At 44.6% G+C, this 18,615-nt stretch overlaps 1 protein-coding gene across 1 annotated transcript in view; it reads right to left on the bottom strand.

Annotated features, from left to right (window-relative positions):
• Positions 1-18,615, bottom strand: part of PLCB1 (phospholipase C beta 1) — a 1,235,601-nt gene that overhangs the window by 692,065 nt on the left and 524,921 nt on the right. The window lies entirely within an intron of this gene.

Below are 18,615 nucleotides of genomic sequence, written 5' to 3' on the forward strand. Positions count from 1 at the left end.
GTCACCGGAGTGCATTCAGTCAGCGCAGCTCTGGAGACCTCCTTTACGGCACTGCTGTACCGTGGGAATTTCTCACGATACAGCAGGGCCGTAAAGGAGTTGACCGGAGCAGCGCTGCCTGAACTCCGGCGAACCCGCTTATGCAATGACGGGGTTGCTTTACGGCCCCGTCATTCTAGCGGCGGCAGCGGTTCAGAGCGGTCACATTCTATGTGGCTGCTCTGAACTGGAGATCTTCGTGGGACACTCGTGGACTACTACGGAGGGGTAAGGATAAGGTTGTGGTTTATTATTTTAGATTTTATTACAGGAGATCGATGGCTTCGGGGAATTAGGTGTCTAGGTGAGTATAGGTGTAGTTTTTTATTTTTTACTTTATTTTAGGTGGCGATCGGTGGGGACAGGTAATGTATGAAGTAATTTATTGTAGGTAACCACTGGCCACCAATGACATGTATTTAAAATTTATTGGGGACACAGTAGGGCAATTTAAATAGCAGGATCAGGCTGATGGGAACTACTGCTCCCATCAAGTTGATCCTGCTGGCACGAGTGGACGGGGGACAGACATAGGCCGATGGGAGTAGTAGTGTCACATCGGCCTATGTCTGCCTGCACGCGCACACCCGCAGACATCGCACAGACACCCGCACACATCGCACAGGCACCGCGCACACCCGCACACATCGCACAGACACCGCACACACCCGCAGACATCGCACAGACACCGCAGACACCCGCAGACATCGCACAGACACCGCACACACCCGCAGACATCGCACAGACACCGCACACACCCGCAGACATCGCACAGACACCGCGCACACCCGCACACATCGCACAGACACCCACACACACCAATCATGACGGGTCTGGGAGGTGAGGCTGACCTGTGCGACCGTGGGAAAGTTCATGTGAGTTCATGCAATGCAGTCAAGCATGAACTCACATGAACCCTCTGAGGGCACCGCGGCGACTTCAAATGAACAGCTGATCGGCATCACCTGATACCGCAGCTGTTCATTTGAAATAACCGGCGGGAAAGCGCAGCACAGAACGGGAAAGCCGGCGGTGAAGTCTTTTCACTGCCGGCTTCCCCGCCCGGGTCCTTCGCTCCCCGCTCCTTGGTGCTGCGCTCCCCACCCGGTCCTAACTTACGATCGGGATGGGAGGTGGCGAGGGGAGCGGAGGATCGGGGTGGGAGGCTGCGGGGAAGCAGTATGGGGTTGTGTGATTGTTTAAAAGCCGGCGGCTTTTTACCGCCCGCCGGCTTTTAAACAATCAGGAGAATTCTCCCACGCTGGGATGGCATTCTGATGACAGGCTGGATCGCAGCTGAGCGCTGCCATCCTGCTTGTCATCCTTCAGAGAAACGGCAGAGCGCAGGCATTATGGGAACTTCCGATTCCGGTATTCGATATTGTAAAAGTATCGGAATTAAGTATCGGAATTCCGATACCGCGAATATCGGCCGATACCCGATATTTCAGTATCGGAATGCTCAACACTAGTGGTGAGTGCAGAAGGAGTAGCCCCCGACCCTGACAAGATCACAGCAATAAAGAACTGGCCAAGCCCCTCTAACATAAAAGAAGTGAGGCAGTTCCTCGGGTTGGTGGGCTGCTACCGCAGGTTCACCCTCGGATTCACCAAGATGGCAGCCCCTATGTAGGACCTCCAGATAGGACAATCTAAGACCAGAAGCCAAAAGCCACCCTTCAAGTGGGACAAGCTGGAAGATGAGTCCTTCGGCCAGCTGAAGATGGCCCTCACGGGGGATGAAATCCTGACCTACCCCGATTATGGCCAGCCTTTTATCCTCCACACAGATGCCAGTAATGTGGGGCTGGGAGCCGTACTGTCACAGAACCAACAGGGCAGAGAAAGGGTGATTGCGTACGCCAGACGGAAATTGAGGCCCACCGAGATAAACCCGGAGTTCTTGGCCGTGGTGTGGGCCGTAACGGAACGTTTTAAACATTACCTGGCCTCTGCTAAGTTCACAGTATACACGGACAATAATCCATTGATGCACCTGGACACTGCAAGACTTGGTGCCTTAGAGCAGCGATGGATGGCCCGGCTATCAAACTATGACTTCACAATCAAGTACCGGGCAGGCCGAGCCGATGCCAATGCAGATGCCCTATCGAGAATACCCCACTTACCCGATGAGGGAGAAGATCCAGACGAGCTGGAGGAAATAGAGCTCCCTGCATTCCACTGGTATGGGGCCACTCAGTACTCCCACCGTGTAAGAGACACAGACTCGACCACCATCCCTTACCTCACCACGGCTGGGCTGAAACGCAGGATAGTGACCCTGCAGTTCGCTTGGTGAAAGAAATGCTGACTCAGGCAGATGCCTACCCAGATCCGGATGCCCCTGAGGAAGCTAAGCAGCTGTGGAAGGAAAAGAGCAGTCTATTCCTCTACGAGGGGAAGCTATGCAGAAGGCTTGTCAACCACCGGACACACGAGTTAACCTGGCAGGTAGTAGTCCCAAGGCGAGATGTGGCCATGGTCCTGGAGGCCTACCACGACAGAGCAGGACACTTTGGGTGGAAGAAACTGGAGTTCCTGTTACGTGAGCAGTTCTTCTGGATAGGTATGAGAGGGGCCATAGAGAGATGGTGCAGAGAATGCGGCCCCTGTAACCTCAGAAGGAAGGATCGTACCAGCCAGAAGACTCCTTTGAGGCCGATTATCTCCAGGCAGCCTCTCGAGCTGGTAGCACTGGACCACGTGAAGTTGGCTCCAAGCCGGTCCGGCTACATCTATGCCCTCACGATTGTGGACCATTACTCCTGGTTCCTAGTGGTGGTTCCTGTTAAAGACTTGACAGCGCAAACGGCAGCCCGCGCCTTCCAGCAACACTTCTGCCGTCCACACGGGTACCCGGAGCAGGTATTGACAGACCAAGGTCCAGCGTTCGAGGCTGAAGTCTTCCAAGAGTTCTGCAACCTCTACGGCTGTAAGAAGATACGGATGATGCCTTACCACCCCCAGACCAACGGGATGTGTGAGAAAATGAACCAGGTCGTCATAGACCTGCTCAAAACGTTGCCCCTGAAGGAACGCTGCCTGTGGCCTGAGAAGCTGCCAGATCCTGTAAATGATGCCTAATGTTGAAAAAGTTTACAAAAGTTAATTGCATGACCAGTAATTATGTTTTTCTAGTTTCTCCTAGGGACAAATGGACTAACAGGTTATGAACTTTGATTAACCGGGACTGCTTGTAAATAATTGCACAAGGTGCCTCCTTTTGAAGCTCAACTGCAGAAGAAAGACTGTCCAAGCAAAGACTGTCAAGGACTTGGGGGTTAGGACAGATCCCCACCCGGTTTGAGCCTTACCTGTCTAAGTGACATGGACACCCGGTCACAGACCACACTGTGACCTAAAGAACTCAATTGTGTTTTGTTTGTTGCTATTTATTAATGTTGTGTTTATGGTCATGCATATGTTACTCGGTTGTTTTTGCCAAAAAGGCTTAGTCCCGGAGTTATAACTTTTACTAGGGGGGAATGTGGCACCCCAGGCCTGGTTGCCACAAATGTGATTAATCTGCGTCTGAGAGCAGGAGGGAGGTTCCCTGGTTAGGGACAATTAGCATGCAGCACCTCCTGTCCCAGGCCAGTAGGGGGAGCTGGCTGCCCTATAAAAGCTGGAACTGGGGCAGGGTTAGAGAGACCAGAACCCACTTCTGAAGTGACCAGAAGGGTTTCTTAGAGGAAGGGACAGGTCAGCAGCAGTTGATCAGTCCGTGAGGCAGAGGAGAGACTGCAAGCCAGGGACAGAGGCGACGAGAGCCGGTCCTGGCAGAGAATCAATCTAACCGGACATTGGGGTCCGAGGCTGTCCGGTTATCGTTCCCAGCAGCAAAGAACCAATCCGCGAGGGATTTCAGGTCCCTTGGCCTAAGAAGCCTGGAGGCTCCGCCACACAGAGGGACCAGTACAGCAAGGAGGAAGCAAAAGGTACCCAAGGCCCGAGTCGCAAGCCATACAGGCGAGAAGTACACAGCAAGCTCAGGGACGTGGGCTATTACACCACGAAGAGGGGGATAGTCAGAAAGAGCATAGAGAGAATGGTAGGCCTACAACAGTAGGCCTACACACTCACCCTGACCAGTGGGGCTCCCCCGAATGCTCTCAGACACCCAGGCCCATTCCTAACAAGTACTACTGTTGGGTCATTAATAACATCTACAATAAAGACCCAGAAATGTTTTGAAATGGGCTCTGAACTTTTACTATTGCGGCCGGCACTATCACCCCCAGCATCCACCTACACTGCCCTGAGGCCACACTCCTCCTGTGGGGAGTTATCCTACCCTTGAGCTGCACACCAACACCAGCCTCAGCGGTCTGCCTAGCAGCAGCGGTTATCCCTGACCGCAAACCACGGGTGGCGTAGTCGGACATTCACAAATCTATAAATATGCTGCCACAACATTGGTCTGACCACCCTGAGCCACAGGACCGGGTTTCCACTACTACCCCAATCAGTACCGTACACCAGAAGACCCGGTTTCGAGTACCCCACGGCCCAGGGGGTGAGTCACAAGCAGTTAAGATAGGTAGCAGTTTAACGCTCATAGATTTCCCTGGAGTGCTCAATTTGTGGACAATTCCGCCTGATACTCCAAGATTAGTCAGCCATCATATGTACATCCCATCTACCCAGATACCGTCCCTCCATGTCCTTCAAGACTTAGTGGAATCATTCACCTTGCTCATCGCTGACTGCACCAAGGTCTTCCGGGAAGTTAGCAAGATGGCTATGCAGAAAATGTACCTTGATGCTCATGTTGCAAACAAGCATTTTGTAGCTCGCCTAGAGTTTCTGGACAATTCTGGTGTAATTGTTTGATTGTATATTTCCAAGAAAGTCCTTGACAAGGTCTTTGAATGATAATGACGCGCCCCCTGGGCGATGTCACAGTGGCGGTGACCCGGTCCGTGACCCAGGGCGGTCAATTAAAGGAGATATTTACAGGGGATTTATAGTTTTTATATACAGTTCGTGACGCCACCTGTGATATGCGGCTAAAGGGAGCCACCACTGCGGGGCAGATCCTCTGGAGCTGGTGTTTAATGCAGCAGAGTTGGTTTAGCTCTCCACAGGTAGAGCTTAGCTCCAGGGCTGTGCTGAGATGTTATAAGAGATAGATGATGCTGGGCAGTGTAGTGCAGGGGATGATGGCGAAGCAATAACTTCACAGAGACAGTGGGGTGCAGTCTTCAGAGTTTACTCACAGTTGTTAAGTTCCTCAGGTTGCACTGTCCAGCTTACAGCCTCCCACGCTGCGCTGCGTTCACCGGGCAGGGGTTCTGCAAACTCCCAGGTGTTTCAAGAGTGCCTGACAGGACCCCGTTCTATATGACCTTCTCAGCCATCTTTCTGCGCTGGCTCTCACCCTTCTTGCCCTGCGCCTCGCCAAACAATGTCCCAAGCCGGTATCCTCGGATCTTTCTGGGCAACCTGGAGTTCCCTGGATCCTATGTGGTTACCTTTTTGGCGATTTGAGTGCGGATGTGGCAGCTGTACTCTGAAAGTACAGAAGCCTCCGGTTTCCAGTTGAACCTTGTAATTCTCACTGGTCAGGGGCCGGTCCCCTCTACGGCTAGATCCCTCCACCTCCTGGCAGATTCGGGCATCCGGGTGGCCTCCAGCACTGCCCGTACCCTTGGGATCCCTTTCACTTTCCTGGAGCCTTTCTCCTGCTCCTCTCTCCTTCCTCCTCTCCTTCTCAGTCTTGGGCCTCTCTCCTAGGCCCTGCTCCTTCTCTGAGCAGAGCTCCTGCTCCCACTACTTCTCCTCTCAGACTCACCTGTCTTTCCAAGATGCTTCCTTCTTTTTTATCACTTCTAACAAGTGCTCCCCTGATCTATATCCTCCACCCACACCCACTACATGGTTCCCCCTACTTTGGTTCCTCCCACTCCAACCAGGGTCAGGGCTCAGCAGGAAGCGTGACATATCTTGCCTCTCCAGCTGGTCTGGAGTAGTGTAGTGTTGGATGCAGGTGTTAGGGTCCCGGGCAGCACTCTATCCTTACCTGAGAGTGAGATACCACACCTCTGGATGAGATGCAGTACCTCTGCGGCGACTGAACCCGCAGGGGCGCCACAATAACCAAACATTGTTTTGACATTGTCCCGATGTAATGTTCATCTTTGATGAGCAGCTGAATCTGTGGACCATCAAACACACCGGCCTTTACTTATTCAAATAACAGGCTCGGAAATTAAAAAATGAGGTACTTGAAACAGTCTCCTTCAGTTGGCAAAGCTTTAACAAATTGCTTCATGAGACTCAGTTCCATGTGCAGAGGTGGGAATATAATGTTCTGTCAACAAGTGACTCATGTAAAATGTTTGGATCACCAGGTTAGAGGTCAGATCTTGGAGGCCAATTCTTCTCCACCCAATGCTTCTCACTAGCTACGTGGTCAAAATTGTTGGTACCCCTCATTTAATGAAAGAAAAACCTAAAATGGTCACAGAAATAACTTGAATCTGACAAAAGTAATAATAAATTAAAAAAATATGAACATGAACAAATGAAAGTCAGACATTGCTTTTCAACCTTGCTTCTACAGAATTTTAAAAAAAATTTAACTCATGAATTAGGCCTGGAAAGAAATGATGGTACCCCTGAAAATAATGTGACAAAAGGGACATGTTTAATGAAGTTGTGTCCACTAATTAGCATCACAGGTGTCTATAATCTTGTAATCAGTCAGTGGGCCTTTATATAGGGCTACAGATACTCACTGTGCTGTTTGGTGACATGGTGTGTACCACACTCAACATGAACCAGAGGAAGCAAAGGAAAGAGTTGTCTCAGGAGATTAGAAAGAAAATTATAGACAAGCATGTTAAAGGTAAAGGTTATAAGACCATCTCCAAGCAGCTTGATGTTCCTGTGACTACAGTTGCACATATTATTCAGAAATTTAAGATCCATGGGATTGTAGCCAACCTCCCTGGACATGGCCGCAGGAGGAAAATTGATGACAAATCAAAGAGACGGATAATACGAGTGGTAACGAAGGAGCCCAGGATAACTTCTAAAGAGATTAAAAGTGAACTTCAAGCTCAAGGAACATCAGTGTCAGATCGCACCACCTGTCGTCATTTGATCCAAAGTGGACTTCATGGGAGACAACAAAGGAGAACACCATTGTTGAAAAAAAAATCATAAAAAAGCCAGACTGAAATTTGCCAAACTACATGTTGACAAGCCACAAAGCTTCTGGGAGAATGTCCTATGGACAAATGAGACAAAAATGGAAGTTTTTGGCAAGACACATCAGCTCTATGTTCACAGGCGGAAAAATGAAGCATATCAAGAAACGAACACTGTCCCTACTGTAAAACATGGAGGAGGCTCTGTTATGTTCTGAGGCTGCTTTGCTGCATCTGGCACAGGGTGTCTTGAATCTGTGCAGGGTATAATGAAATCTCAAGACTATCAAGGGATTCTAGAGAGAAATGTGCTGCCCAGTGTCAGAAAGCTTGGTCTCAGTCCCAGGTCATGGGTCTTGCAACAGGATAACGACCCAAAACACACAGCTAAAAACACCCAAGAATGGCTAAGAGGAAAACATTGGACTATTCTGAAGTGGCCTTCTATGAGCCCTGACCTAAATCCTATTGAGCATCTTTGGAAAGAGCTGAAACATGCCGTCTGGAAAAGGCAACCTTCAAACACAAGACAACTGGAGCAGTTTGCTCATGAGGAGTGGGCCAAAATACCTGTCGAGGGGTGCAGAAGTCTCATTGACAGTCACAAGAATCGTTTGATTGCAGTGATTGCCTCAAAAGGTTGTTCAACAAAATATTAAGTTAAGAGTACCATCATTTCTGTCCAGGCCTATTTCATGAGTTTAAGCTTTTTTAAAATTCTGTGGAAACAGGGTTGAAAAGCAATGTCTGACTTTCATTTGTTCATTTTCATAGATCTTTAATTTATTATTACTTTTGTCAATTCAAGTTATTTCTGTGACCATTGTGGGTTTTTCTTTCATTAAACGAGGGATACCAACAATTTTGACCATATGCACAGAAAACAAGGATACTTGGTGTATCAGTGTTGCTGACCAAGAAGCAAGCATAGCATTTTAAGGTCAACACGGATGATCCAATTGTGCTTGTGATAATGCAACAACTCAATGACTCACTTTATGTCTCCATATTCTTCACAAAGAGAAACTGAATAGCCAATTGGGACTGCACCAAATAAATGGCCATTGTGGAGGAGGACACACTTTAAGCTCCGCTTTGAGCTATCGATGAACAGTCACCATTCATTTAGTTATAGATTGGAATTCCCAATTTCTCAATTAAACCATGGATTTTATGGCACTGCACAAAGCCACTGTCACTTCTAAAGTATTGCAGAAATGCACTTTCTCTGGAACGAAAGTAGGAAACCTTTCCTCTTTTTTCAAGCAAGTTTTTCTCATGCCGTCTTGATGCTAAGAGTTCTAAAGCCTTTTTTGATAGTCCCAATCTTGTGCCAAAAAATTCAACTCATGCAGATCAAATCCCTTACGAACGGAGACATCTTCAATTTCAAAATCTTCATCATTTTATCACTTTTGTCTTCACCATAATGCTGTTCTTGAAAAAGGGATAGTTCAAGGAAAACTGGCACTGGGATTTCAGATGAATGAGGCACTGGACGTACAGCTGATGGTAGACTATGATACTCTAGTTTATATTTATTTTTCTTTGTATGTCCTAAAAGTTTTCACTTTACAAAAGTAGCAGTCACTGGAATGACCTCCTGACTCTCACCAACCATAGGTATACCAAATGGCATCTTATCACATGTTCCCTTCGTCCACATCCGTAAACTCTAGACACACTGCTTGCAGACCTTGTGAGGGACCCAAGACTTATCTTGATCACCAAGTTTTATTTTGAAATATTCAAAATAGTCTAGACAGCACTTCTAGATATGGGTTATTATTCTCTGTCTCCTTTTGCTGACAGACCAGTGGGGAGAGGCTCTTCTGCCAATTTCCTCACACAGGATTGTGTGGAGGAGAAGGACACATCCTTATAGGCCAGGAAATGTTCCACAGAAATCATTTTTAAAACCAGGTGCATTTCCCGCCTGTAAGTCTCTCTACACCAAGTGGTCTCTATAAGGAGAAGTACCACTCAAAAACCAACTCAGAAGCCTCTCGCCCCGCCAACAAGTATCCCTGTTCTGCTCTGACAAACCACAAAGCATCTTCTGCAGATGGGTGGATTTTTCTTTTGGACCAGACTATGATTTGTTTAATATCCTTACTCATGTGGAAAGGCATCTTAAGGTTTTCTTCCTGGGACAACTAATTAGCATACCTGTGTCCCAGGAAGCATTGCCTGACCTGCCAGACTCCAATGGCAGTCTCCAAAAGGTGAAACACTACCATCTGATTCTAGGTTCTGCAGCTTTCTATAGCGCCGCTAGGAGATATAACGGCTCACAACACAGGCACATATGCAGCTCTGCTATAATATTAACCTGTAGATATACAATGTGCACATTATGAGTGCTGCTTTATCTTGCTTAGCTTGAGTAATTATGCAGCAGATATTAATGCACCAAAATACACTAAAAAGTAAAGAGAACAATTCACAGTTTGAGCTTGGTCAATGTAAGACTATGGGCACATGGAGTGTCTTTGGAGCTCCGGAAAACATCTGAAATATCGCTCAAAAAATGATCAGAAAGACTTCTATTCATTTCTTTTGTAACACAACTTGCTGCTCGTGTATTCAGTCTTTTCCTGGGTTTTTCTTCTGCTTCAGATTTCCTGGTAACATAGTAACATAGTTTTTAAGGTTGAAGGAAGACTAAGTCCATCTAGTTCAACCCATAGCCTAACATGTTGATCCAGAGGAAGGCAAAAAAAACCATGTGGCAAACACTAAGCTCCACATTGGGGAAAAAAATTCCTTCCCGACTCCATACGACAATCAGACTAGTTCCCTGGATCAACGCCCTATCAAGGAATCTAGTATTTATAACCTGTAATATTATACTTTTCAAGAAAGGCATCCATGCCCTTCTTAAATTTTAACAGTGAATCACTCATTACAACATCATGTGGCAGAGAGTTCCATAGTCTCACTGCTCTTACAGTAAAGAATCCCCGTCTGTGATTATGATTAAACCTTCTTTCCTCCAGACGTAGAAGATGCCCCCTTATCCCCGTCTCAGGCCTCAGAGTAAAAAGATCAGTAGAAAGGTCTTTGTACTGTCCCCTCATATACTTGTACATAGTAATAAGATCACCCCTTAGCCTTCTTTTTTCCACAGTAAATAACCCCAAGTGTAATAACCTGTCTTGGTATTGCAGACCCCCCAGTCCTCTAATAACCTTGGTCGCTCTTCTCTGCATCCACTCTAGTTCAGCTATGTCTTTCTTATACACCGGAGACCAGAGCTGTACACAGTATTCTAAGTGTGGTCGCACTAATGACTTGTATAGAGCTAAAATTATGTTCTCCTCATGAACATCTATGCCTCTTTTAATGCATCCCATTATTTTATTTGCCTTTGCAGCAGCTGCCTGACACTGGCCACTAAACCTGAGCTTGTCATCCACCAATACACCCAGGTCTTTTTCAGTTACAGTTTTGCCCAGTGTTTTACAATTAAGCATATAATTATAAATTTTATTTCCTCTGCCCAAGTGCATTACCTTACATTTATCCCCATTAAAGCTCATTTGCCATTTATCAGCCCAAGCTTCTAGTTTACATAGATCCTCCTGTAATATAAAATTGTCCTCCTCTGTATTGATTACCCTGCAGAGTTTAGTGTCATCTGCAAATATTGAAATATTACTCTGTATGCCCCCTACAAAGTCATTAATACATATGTTAAAATGAAGGGGGCCCAATACTGACCCCTGTGGTACCCCACTGTTAACCGAGACCCAGTCTGAGTGTTTTCCATTAATAACCACCCTTTGTTTCCTATCACTGAGCCAATTCTTAACCCACATACATATATTTTCCCCTATTCCCATTGTTCTCATTTTATGTATCAACCTTTTGTGTGGAACCATATCAAAAGCTTTTGAAAAGTCCATATACACAACATCCACTGCATTTCCTTGGTCCAGTCCCGAACTTGCCTCATCATAAAAACTGATCAGATTAGTTTGACAGGAACGGTCCCTTGTAAACCCATGTTGATATTGGGTCATGAGGTTATTCTTCTTCAGATACTCTTATAGCATCTCTTAGGAAACCCTCCAGGATTTTACCCACAGTAGAGGTTAAGCTTACCAGCCTATAATTTCCAAGTTCAGTTTTTGTCCCCTTTTTGAATATTGGCACCACATTTGCTATACGCCAGTCCTGTGGTACAGACTCTGTTATTATGGAATCTTTAAAGATTAAAAATAATGGTCTATCTATGGCGTTACTTAATTCCTGCAGTACTCGCGGGTGTATCCCATCTGGGCCTGGGGATTTGTCAACTTTAGTGATTTTTAGACGCCGCCGTACTTCCTGCTGGGTTAAGCAAGTGACATTTAATGGAGAATTTTTGTTATCACTAATCATGTTTTCTGTCATGTGATTTTCTTGTGTAAATACGGTTGAAAAAAAATCATTTAGCATATTGGCTTTTTCCTCATCCTCATCCACCATGTCACCCAGACTATTTTTAAGGGGGCCAACACTATCATTTTTTAGTTTTTTACTATTTATGTAGTTAAAGAATATTTTGGGGTTATTTTTACTTTCTCTGGCAATGATTCTCTCTACCTCAATCTTTGCTGCCTTGATTTGTTTTTTACATAATTTATTTAATTTTCTATATTTATTTAATGCCTCATCGCTACCTACTTGCTTTAGTTCTCTAAATGCTTTCTTTTTGTCACTTATTGCGCCCCTTACAGCTCTATTTAGCCATAGTGGTTTCCTCCTATCTCTAGCATGTTTATTCCCAAAGGGTATATATTGTGCACAGGTCCTATTCAGGATGTTAATAAATGTCTCCCATTTGCTTTGCGTAGCTTTATGTCTCAGGATATCGTCCCAGTTTATTGCACTAAGATCATCTCTCAACCATTTGAAATTAGCAGGAAAAGAAAGTGCACGTCACTTTACTGAAGCGTCTTCTGAACAAAAACGCTCCAAACTGAGGTATTGTCCTATCAAAAGGTGGCAAAAAACAGCTTCAGGAAAATAACTCTGCAGAAACGCTAGAAAAACTCTTTAAACCTAAGGAAATGCTTCAAGAAACAAAAAATTCCCTAAAGAAAGAGTGTTTCTTGAAGCAGTTTCTACTTGAAAGTGCACGTACCCCAAGGCCCGGTTCAGACGAGCATATGTAAAATTGTCCGATTTTCATTCAGAAATTTTTTATGTTCTCGTGATATCCAGATTTATGCATAAAAAAAAATACATGCTCAAATGCCGTTTATAGATGCCTGTGCATTGATAAAAATTGGATGCACTGTGGTTGATCCATACGGGAACCGTTTTTTTTTTTTGCGCACCCACAGACAGGTATAGGCGAGTCTCATCCAAGATACGGAAGTGAATAGTGCCTGTTGTGATTTTTTTCACACATACATTCAGTCTATGTGAAAGGACTGTAATCTGAACAGCCCTAATGAGCTACACTGGTCAGTGTGCTGTTTGATTTTTACTCAGACAGCACAAGTCCTTATTATACGCTTGTCTGAACGAGACCTAAGGATGACTAATATGTTTTCTGAAAAATTTATTTTCCAGTAAGATTTTCCATTTCCTTTGGCAGAATAGTCCAAAAGACCTTTCATCCTGTGCTAATTTAATTTAAGCACCTGTAGGTCTGCATGTACACAAATAGCTAAAAGGGCCGAAAGTCACTTGGCAAGTTCTAATCCTAAACAGGATCTTCCCTCACACAGAATGAAGGCTTGATATTACCCAAATTGTACTTTGTGTCACTTTTATGTCATGTGCACTTTCTGAACACTTAGGGAACTTGCTGATTATTTATTATAAAAGCTGCAGGTTATAAATATGGGAAAGATTTATTTCTTGGGACTGTTGACAATACGTCTTCTCAGCTGTCTACGTATTTCTAGGAGTTTGTGTAAAGTCTTTCCTGAGAAGACCAATAATAGAATTGACTGTTTTACGGCATGCACTATCACCTTATACTGAAGCCTAAAAGATGGTTTTATCATTTTTTGCAACTTTTTACTGCACTTATAGCCATATATAACGGCTACTTTTGGTACTGGAGAAGGGCAAAATTCCTTCAAAGAAGTTTTTTTGAGATTCTTCAAAATTTGGCATTGGTAAGAGTACCTTATAAAATAAAGAAATATAACCTTACTTAAATACCTTAGCAGTCCAAGGACTGGAGTCAATGATCCCTTTTATTAGTCACCTGACCGCTGAGGCAACTGATTTGTTGCAACATCACTTTTGGTGGAATGACACCCTATTCATTGATCACCTGACAGCTGTAGCCAATCATTAGCTTTAGCTTTAATATGCTATTGCTTAGGCTATTGATTGGCTGCAGGGGACAGGTGACTGATGGGTGGCACGTCATCACTTCCTGTGCAGACTGGGATCACTAAAGTGACAATGTCATGATTCTGCCATTCACTAGGCCCTAGGGATGCAGTGAGTGATAGCTCAGCCACTCTATAGAATGCCCAACTGCCCATTTAGGTAAGGCCTGCTCAATTTCGTCGAGGTGTCTCCTGTTCTGAATGATTGCCTGGCTATTTAGTTAGCTGACAATTGTTAGATCATTGCCAGTTGTACCTTTAGCTCGGTGGTATGAGTGCATTATTCTCTAGTGCTCTATTATTCTGATCTTTTGCTGCCCGACTTTTAGACTTTTGCCTAGCCCCTTTGTTTCGATCCGCTGCCTCCTCGGAATTATGACCTCGGAGTGTGACCTATTTACTCTTTTGTCTTGCCCCTCTGTATGATGAACTCTTTTTGTATTTGAACCCAGACCTCTTGACTCCCCGGCCTCATCACTTTTCCATGAGAAGTGATGTTTACAAGCATCACGGTCGGCACTAGAGCAAAGGAGATTCAAATAGTAAGATGTTTCATATATTTTCAAACAAACCCTTCTCCTTGTTACATTTTGTCTCGCTAAATGCCTTTAATGCAAGCAATGAGCAGCATGATTAGCCAAACCATACAAAGGAAATCTATAATTAAAACATTACATATTATTTCAGCAATATTTTCTTTTTTATTCTAAACATATTTTTACATTTTTGGTTCAGTTTTGTTTTTATGGTTTATGCGAGCATTCTTATAAAAAAAATCTTGGCATACTTCATTTGTTACACTGGCCACTAGAGCACAAAGAATATGGCTAACACTTCCTGTTTTCAGCAGCATACATTTCAGCTTTGTTACGTAGGCTGGCACAGAGTCAGTCATGTTGTTATCTCAAAATCACAATTCTGATGCATTGTTAAAAGTCTACATAAAGCCCCCGTCTCACATAGCGAGATCGCTGCTGTGTCACGGTTTTGGTGACGCAACAGCGACCTCACCAGCGATGTCGCTATGTGTGACACTTAGCAGTGATCAGGCCCCTGCTGTGAGGTCGCTGATTGCTGCAAAGTGTCCTGGACCATTTTTTGGTCGTTGCCCTCCCGCTGGTCAGCACACATCGCTGTGTGTGACCAGCGGGAGCAGCGATCAGGCTGGTAACTATGGTTAACATCGGTTTACTAGGGGCACACGCGCACTTAGTAACCCGCTGTTTATCATGGTTACGAGCCTGCTAAAGTGAGCGGTAACCTCCCGCTCACTGTAGCAGAGTGGTAACCATGATAAACAACGGGTTACTAGGAGCGCGTGTGCCCCTAGTAACCCAATGTTTACCATAGTTACCAGCCTGCTCCTGCTTCAGCAGGCTCGTAACCAGGAGCAGGACATTGTGGAAAGATTCTTTCCACGATGTCGCTGCTCCCCTGATCGTTGGTGAGCCTGCCTGTTTGACAGCTCACCAGCGACCATATAGCGACGCAGCAACGATCCCTGACAGGTCATATCGTTGTCGGGATCGTTGCAGCGTCGCTAAGTGTGACGGGGCCTTAAGGGATGTAGCAACATTATTAACAGAGATAAGTCTCTGTCTGAATCTCCTCTGTCTGTCACTGGTCTCCAGGGAAGGGTCAACATTCCATTTTATTCCTTGAGATTGCGTTTAAGTGACCTCCACTTGACTACATACAAGACGATCGCCAATCATAAAAAGACCAGTTTAGGCCACAATCCCATGTGCATAGAAAGATTGCTAATATGATCATTCTGTGTTAATAGAATATCATGTTATCTGCAACACATCACCTGTTCACACAAGACAATGTACTTACGCAAAAATCATCGCACTTGCTAAACGAACAACTTGCTGGTTCGTTAGGTGTTTGCCGTCCTGTTTAGACTGATTTGATTTATACAAATGCTTGTTCCCCAGTTATTGGCCCATGTAAATAGGTCTATTGTCTGCTAACATTTTTGAGTACATTAGAATTTTTTTTACTTATTAGGTTTATTCACTTTAACAAAAAATATCTCTTGATGGCTAGCTAATATATATATATATATATATATATATATATATATGTGTGTGTATATATATATATATATATATACAGTACAGACCAAAAGTTTGGACACACTTTCTCAATTAAAGATTTTTCTGTATTTTCATGACTATGAAAATTGTACATTCACACTGAAGGCATCAAAACTATGAATTAACACATGTGGAATTATATACTTAACAAAAAAGTGTGAAACAACTGAAAATATGTCTTATATTCTAGGTTCTTCAAAGTAGCCACCTTTTGCTTTGATGACTGCTCTGCACACTCTTGGCATTCTCTTGATGAGCTTCAAGAGGTAGTCACCGGAAATGGTCTTCCCTTCACAGGTGTGCCCAGTCAGGTTTAATAAGTGGGATTTCTTGCCTTATAAATGGGGTTGGGACCATCAGTTGTGTTGTGCAGAAGTCTGGTGGATACACAGCTGATAGTCCTACCGAATAGACTGTTAGAGTTTGTATTATGGCGAGAAAAAAGAAGCTAAGTAAAGAAAAACGAGTGGCCATCATTACTTTAAGAAATGAAGGTCAGTCAGTCCGAAAAATTGGGCAAACTTTGAATGTGTCCCCAAGTGCAGTTACAGAAACCATCAAGCGCTACAAAGAAACTGGCTCACATGAGGACCGCACCAGGAAAGGAAGACCAAGAGTCACCTCTGCTTCTGAGGATAAGTTTATCCGAGTCACCAGCCTCAGAAATCGCAGGTTAACAGCAGCTCAGATTAGAGGCCAGGTCAATGCCACACAGAGTTCTAGCAGCAGACACATCTCTACAACAACTGTTAAGAGGAGACTTTGTGCAGCAGGCCTTCAGGGTAATATAGCTGCTAGGAAACCACTGCTAAGGTCAGGCAACAAGCAGAAGAGACTTGTTTGGGCTAAAGAACACAAGGAATGGACATTAGACCAGTGGAAATCTGTGATTTGGTCTGATGAGTCCAAATTTGAGATCTTTGGTTCCAACCACTGTGTCTTTGTGCGACGCAAAAAAGGTGAACGGATGGACTCTACATGCCTGGTTCCAACCGTGAAGCATGGAGGAGGAGGTGTGATGGTGTTGAGGTGCTTTGCTGGTGACACTGTTGGGGATTTATTCAAAATTGAAGGCATACTGAACCAGCATGGCTACCACAGCATCTCGCAGCGGCATGCTATTCCATCTGGTTTGCGTTTTGTTGGACCATCATTTATTTTTCAACAGGACAATGACCCCAAACACACCTCCAGGCTGTGTAAGGGCTATTTGACCAAGAAGGAGAGTGATGGGGTGCTAAGCCAGATGACCTGGCCCCCGCAGTCACCAGACCTGAACCCAATCGAGATGGTTTGGGGTGAGCTGGACCGCAGAGTGAAGGAAAAAGGGCCAACAAGTGGTAAGCATCTCTGGGAACTCCTTCAAGATTGTTGGAAGACCATTTCCGGTGACTACCTCATGAAGCTCATCAAGAGAATGTCAAGCAGTCATCAAAGCAAAAGGTGGCTACTTTGAAGAACCTAGAATATAAGACATATTTTCAGTTGTTTCACACTTTTTTGTTAAGTATATAATTCCACATGTGTTAATTCATAGTTTTGATGCCTTCAGTGTGAATGTACAATTTTCATAGTCATGAAAATACAGAAAAATCTTTAAATGAGAAGGTGTGTCCAAACTTTTGGTCTGTACTGTATATAAATATATCTTACTAATCTATTATACTCACTTATATCGTTGCATAAATTCCACAGCGCTTTCCAGACATTATCATCACTTATCCCCATTGGGGCTCACAATCCATATTCCCTATCAGTATCTCTTTGCAGTATGGGAGGAAACCGGAGAACCCGGAGGAAACCCACACAAACGCGGGGAGAACATACAAACTCCTTGCAGATGTTGTCTGTGGAGGGATTAGAAACCAGGACCCCAGCACTACAAAGTAGCAGTGCTAACCACTGAGCCATCGTGCTTTCTAGGTGCCCCTATCTGCAGATTTTAGCAAGGTCCTTGGTCTCTGCAGTTAGATTTTTGCTTGCATTTGACACAGGAGGGAGTTTCCTAGGTTAGCACTTTATCAACGCTGTTAATGAAAGGGGCTGGCTGAAGATAAGCCAGCCCCCTTTTCTGTCTGTGCAATGGCCTTGACAAAAAGGGGATAGGGGATTGCTTTGCTATTAAAATGAACAGTCAGCTAGCCACCTTCATACATAGCATTGATGATGACGAGCCAAGAAAGGATACACTCTACTGTATCAAGCACAAGCTGTAAGTGAAGCTCCTGGGACCCTTGTGTGCTAATATATTCAGAATGGGGATCTTTTGGAGAAAAAAAATTGTCAGTAAGCTATATATATTATATTAGAGAGACAACAAAAGATTCCCCTTTATACCGCACATGTTCAGTGGGTTATTGGCTACCCCACATACATTCCTGCTTAAAGGATCAATCCAGAATTTCTTATTTTTTTCCAGCACTTTAGTGGTGCTTCTAATTTAAGGTCCCTGACCGAATTCTTATACTTACCTACCACCGTCTTCATCTTCTACTAATGCCGCTCCAGTCATGTGGCGCCATCTTGTGACCGCAACTTCAGACTGGCCGCAAGGCGACAGAACGAGACTCTCATACACTTGCATTAAAAAGTGACCTCGGGATCACCCAGAAAACACTGGAGTGATGCGGCAGGTCACAAACTGCTGGAGACCGACTTAGAAGGTGAAGACGACAGCGGGTAAGTATAACAGCGGGGACAGGGAACTTAGATTACAAGCACTGAAATGAAAAAAAAAGCGCTGGAGTGGTGCTTTAACTCATGTGCTACTTTCATAAAGCATGTTATAGTAGTGGGCAAAATAATTTGGGTGGTAATAAAAAAGTAGCCTTTTACCACGGCACATGTAACATGTCAAACTGGACATAGTTTACATGAATGAAAGCATGCACTAAAACCAAAACTGAATCAGTCTGTAAAGTATAACCGTAAGAAACGTATCACTCTATAGTTTCAACTGTTGACCATTTCTTCAAC

This window comes from Phyllobates terribilis, unplaced genomic scaffold, assembly GCF_046119375.1.
Source record: "Phyllobates terribilis strain yellow unplaced genomic scaffold, ASM4611937v1 Scaffold_3__8_contigs__length_932513732, whole genome shotgun sequence".
Classification (NCBI taxonomy): Eukaryota; Metazoa; Chordata; class Amphibia; order Anura; family Dendrobatidae; genus Phyllobates; species Phyllobates terribilis.